Below are 6,072 nucleotides of genomic sequence, written 5' to 3'. Positions count from 1 at the left end.
CACACACACACACACACACACACACACACACACACACAGATCTATTGATACACATATACATAGACTATATGCACACACACACACACAAAACTCACCAGGGCTACACAGAATTGTTGGGGCTAAAAAATCCAGGGGGTTGATGGGTAGTTATGGCAGGTGACAGAGTGTGCTTCACGCTCAGACAAATGGAGTCTGGCAGCTTCCCCTCAGAAAGACTTCAGGCTGTTTTTTCCCCCTTTTTCTTTTTTTTTATTACTGCCTGACTGACTGCTTCTGCCTTTTACCAAACATCTATTGTTTACCTCTGTTCTGTTCAGTCTCACCTCAGATGACAAGCCATCCATAGAGGGCCACTTCCCTTTCATTCGCTCCCTCTTTTCTTCCTTTCTTTCATCTTCTCTGTTTCCTTCCTTTCCTTTTGCACTGTGGCTTTTCAAGCCTTTTTGCCACCGTAATAAATGAGTTTTAAACTGACATGTTGTCGGCCTTTCTCCCATGGAAGTTCACAGTTTTATAATTAGGTCTGGCAAACCTCACTGCAAACTTGGAGTAATAATCATATGACGGGGAATAATACCTGTCCGCTCAGCTAACTACAGCATGTGTTTAGATTGAGATTAAAAAAAAAAAAAAACTACCCGGAATATCGAACAGGAATGAGATACATTACAATAGTGACAGATGGCATTTGGATACAGAATAACTAAAGCATGCACTGATATTGTGAGCCTCTGAATATATATAAAAATCAATGTCACCTTACACATCCGACATTTGCTGTACATGAGCCAGCCTCTGCCTACATAAGATTTAGTCTGATTTCTCTCAAACCTGACATTAAAATACATCTCTGCTGTCCAGGCTGAAATTGCATTGATTTTTCTCTTGGTAAAATTAGATTGCCAGGCACATCACTTCCTCTCACAATATTTACATCCGAAATAAGTCTAGTGTCTGTAAGATCGCGCTATATGTTGTTATCCCTCACATTTCAAAGCAAGGAACATTTTGTCTTTCACTTTCTAATTGCATTAATGTAATCTATATGAGCTAAAAGCACAACTCGCTTTAATGACAAACTCTCTGATGAATTAATTAAGAAGTCTAGAAATGTGAGTCACATTTTCTAAAACCATTGCAAATTAAGACACTCATAAATTAGTGAAGAGAAGCCTTCTTTTCTGGTAACATCACATTAAATTCATGATAATGGGCACATGTGTGTGCTTTTTATGAGGATTTTGCCACACAGCTATAACTGAATACTAATCTGAATAGGAAAATAGATTCATGCTATTAAAATGTCATTTGGTTTTGGATTGTGCCGAAGTCTCAATCATAGTTGAAGAACAGGCTTCATTAGCATTTGCCCCCCTTTTTTATTTAGGGAAAATGCAGCAAATGTGGTGTAGCTTTTTCTTTCTTTCTTTCTTTCTTTCTTTCTTTCTTTCTTTCTTTCTTTCTTTCTTTCTTTCTTTCTTTCTTTCTTTCTTTCTTTCTAATAGTACAGACAGAACAATAATTGGGAAATTACAATGTCACATTATAATAAAATGTAAGTTAACTCATAGAGTAAACTACAACTTTTGTGATAATCTTGACGCCTTTTTGAGATGTTTGTTGTTTTTCGGAATGCATTGGCTAGTTTGTTCATTCTGAGGTTAATGGGGAATTTTGGGGGTGCTTCCAATGTATGTATCTCTGGATGGTACAGAAGGAATATATAATTTGGGCTCATTGTTTATGCATATGGACATACTTTAAAAGAAAAAAACAAAAACAAAACACTAACAACCAAATAACTTCCAGTATCAAAGATTTAGTCCCTTTGTCTTCTCTCTCTCTTCTCACTTTATTGAGATTATGTTTGAATGGGGCATAACTTAACCATTTGGCTGCACTGGATAGGCGTAGCAACAAACCATGAACCAGTAACATGGAATTTACTGGTACGATTATCATTTGCATTGGCTCACCTTAAAACTCACCAGATGTACTGTAAAGGATGTGCTGTTAATCTTTCAGATACAGAGGATATTCAGCGTTCTCATAGAGACTGAGTGTCAGTGGGGTGGAGCTGTTTTGGCAGTGCTTGGAGAACAAACAGCACATTAAGCCATGGAAGGTCATAACATTTGGGCTAATCATTGTAAAGGACCTTTGCCTGTAGCCTGATGTAATTTCTGATGACTTTTTTATGTTCTTCTTTCAGTTTCCAGATTCTTATTTGTCTCCATATTTATTTATTGAATTGAATTTACTGCATTGGCTCAGCAATCAGTCCAAAATATACTCTGTCTTTTGCCTTGTGGAAGCTGGGAAAGCCTCCAACTTTGAAAGTGGGATAAGTTGCCAAGATGGATGGATGGATTTTTCTTGGATCAATTATCAAGAGTTGATGAAGAACATGCCCATGCATTATAAAATAATAATAATGATAATAATAATAACCTTTTTTTATTTTAACTGTCATGAGCAGAGAACAGGCTTAAATCATACAGTGTGTCCCTTTTAAGTTGTGTACATGCATGTTTAATAAATAGCTCATGAAATTTAAATGTGACAAATTACTTTGCATTTAGACCTGATGTCCACTTATGAGAGTGTACCTACTCTTAGAAAGCATAAGCGATAAAGTAAAAGATTGATTGTTGCTTTGAAACAAATGCCCTTATCAGTATTTCATTCTAAAATATTAGACTTAAAATAGCTGCACTGAGTTATTAGACCTGGGGTTTCATACAGCACAGGGGATATTAGGTGCACATAGATTCTGTAACCATTCCCAAGTTTGGGATTTTGAGCCTCCATCAGAGATTATCTGGATCCCATAGCAGGCTTATGACAGATTAGTCAGTAGATTGATTGATTTAATTTACTGGCTGTAGATGAATCTGTCTTACACATACAGGTGCTTCAGTGTGACCAAATCTCTGTCTCTGGTTCTAACAGAGGCAAAAATACATTTAGAAGGCAGTGCAGCAATACATTATTAAGTCCTGTGATGGTCATTGAACATAATGTCACTGAACTTTGACAAGTTTATTGATTCATAGTAAGCCTTTGTACAAACAAGCCATTGTTTGTGTTGTCAGCATATCAATACATGTAAGCAAGTGATTTTATTGGCATCCCCTGACATTCTTGATCTTGTAGTTTCACTTTCACCCACAAATCCTTCTAACAGCAAAGTCATCCTTATGAGAAATACTGTGAACATTTGTGTCTGTTTAGCTTCTGTTATAACCGAAGTGTATTTCTTCTATTATTGACCAATGCTGATTGGAACTGGCAGTGCTTGTGGCAAATGGCTTGTCATGCTTGACTGTTTGTTAGAGTGGAGGGAATCAGTCACATTAATGATTCTGGTAAGCTATAAGCCATTGTCTGTCAATCAACCAATCACAGCTTGCAATCTGACAGCACATTTTTCTGCTCCGGGGTGGTAAAATAATGAATATTTAAACTTACATTAATGGATTTCTTAACCACTTGGGGAACCGCAACAAGCTGAAAACATAGTACTGACATGTTATCACCTCTTTAGGGTTGTAAAGCAGATTCGAAACAACATTAATATTTACTTGGCATGCATTGCACCTGCACGTCATTGTGTCTGATTTAAAGGAACAGTTAAACTGTAATGTGCACATTGTATTTGATCTCTTATTTCAGTAAGAGCTCACAAGGAAAAAAATATTACTATTATTAGACTTTAAATTGGTCAGAGATTACAAATAATAACAAAGAGGTAAAGGTGAGATGAAAAATAGACAACTGTGGGGTAAGGCATCTGTGTCATGCTCAGTATAATGAATAGAATTATTGATGGGCAATGATCCATCACTAATTCCATTATTGATTGACCTGCACAAACTGCAGGTTTATCTTTCTTTTGATTGTCATGTTGATCAGAAAAAATACCCACCAAATGATTTTTCGAAATATGTGCATACATTTTGGAGGAGGTCACTTGAAATAACTGAAATAACACATTTCATGTTTTCAGTATAAAAGGTAAGACAAAGTACTAACCAGGGAAATGCAGCAGGGTTCTTTGTAACTAAGAATGTCAAAATAATTTCAGGAGTTAATTGGAACTGAAACGAGGATACACTATTGATCACCTTATTCCCAAAATGCATTAAACAGACTGTGAGTGTGTATGATAGTTAGAAAGCATCCATCTTAAAGGTGTTGAATAAAGTGGTAGAAAAGAGTGCCTGTACCTTGTAGGAAAAGGACTCTTAAGTGCTCATTTAGAGTAGAAAAGCACTATAGCAGTAAAAGTACATTTGACCTTATTTGTAATAGTAGTAAATGTGTTTGTCTGGCTGCAGTGTGATCCTGGGCAGGTGCCTGCTATTGGAGAGGGGTTGGAAGGAGAAATGTGATACCGTGACTGAAACAATGCACTGAAGAAGACTAAACTGCTCCACAAAGTTCAGAGCTTATCAGTGACAGTTTTTTGTGGCACTTCTCATGTGAATACATCATTGTTTTTTTTTATTCATGGTTCATGTAAAATTGATTAGTGCAACTATCTTGGACAACTTTTCTTGAGTTGCTGTAGTCCCAGATGGACCTCAGCTTTTGATCATCAGCTTACTGTAGTCTTACTTTGTTTTTTCATACTTTGTTGAAAAATATTTCTTCATTGCTTTGTTTGGACTAGTGCCAGGTCTGCCTGCTGACTAGACGAGTATTTTAAGACTTTACCCAGGCTGTCTTAGCAGAAGCACACCATTTTTGTAAGTCTTCTGAGAAAACATCATAGACCACTGGCTATCACTTTTCTTAGTAAGGTGAAAATGAACCTTACCCATATATGAACATTGTATATAAGGATTTTGGACTAAAACCCCTTGAGTATACTGATCACAGACCATGGGACTTGGAAAATGATATAGATCCTGAAAACAATTTCTATACCCATAAGCATGATCAAAAATGTGAGTATTATACAAATGAGCAGTTTAATCAAAATATAATAACGGATAATGTAATATCAATCATACATTTTAATAGTAGAAGCCTCAACTCAAATCATTCAAAAAATCCTGGACTGTCTAGCACAGTTTTCTAAGAAATTCACTGTCATTGCAGTTTCAGAGATTTGGTTAGATGGGAATCAAAACTTAGTGAAGATTGGTGGTATTGCATCAAAAAAAATAAAAAAGGGACGGGGTGTTGCCTTGTATACTGATAATAATTACAAATGTAGAATCATGAGTGAATTGTCACTAGCACTGGATAACATAATGGAGTGCATAACTATTGAAATAGAAGCTGAAAAGTCAAAGAATCTGCAAATCAACTGTATCTACAGGACCCCTGGATCTTGTATAAAAATGTTCACAGAGGAAATGCTGAAGATGTACAATCCCGTTAACAACAAGAACATGAAATTTATTTGTGGTGATTTCAATATAGATTTGTTGAATCCAACTGTGAACAGTGCCATCACTGATTTCATCCATACAATGTACAGCATTAGTCTTTATCCCTTAATCTGCCGTCCAACAAGAATAACCTCACATAGTGCTACACTTATCAATAATATTTTCACTAATGTTGCTGACATGAATGTTGTAAGTGGATTAACAATAAATGACTTAAGTGACCATCTACCAGTTTTTGAAACAGTACAGAGCTACACCAGGATTAACAGATGTGAACCTAATAAGAAATTAATTAACATAAAACACAAGAAGCGATTTTGCCACCTCAAGAAAGCTCAACACCCAAGACTGGAGTAACATCTATGTTCAAGATGTTGACGTGGCATATGAAAACTTTTTATCAATAATATTAGCTCTTTACAATAAACACTGTCCCCTGGTGAATAAAACAAAGAAAACTGAAAACTGAGAAGAAAACCATGGCTAACAAAGAAGTTGTAAAAATTGTAAAAACTGGGCACCCTCCTAAAGCTAAAACTATTAATGTAGCAAACTCAATGTTTATGAGAGGAGTAGATTGATTGATTGATTGAATCTTTATTTTGAACATGTTGAAAAAGTACAACAAAATAGAATTAAAAGAGACAAATGAACAAAGCAAAACAAAAGG

This window comes from Pundamilia nyererei, unplaced genomic scaffold, assembly GCF_000239375.1.
Source record: "Pundamilia nyererei isolate P.nyererei 1_Seehausen unplaced genomic scaffold, PunNye1.0 scaffold00019, whole genome shotgun sequence".
NCBI classification, from domain to species: domain Eukaryota; kingdom Metazoa; phylum Chordata; class Actinopteri; order Cichliformes; family Cichlidae; genus Pundamilia; species Pundamilia nyererei.
This window is presented reverse-complemented; position numbering follows the sequence as displayed.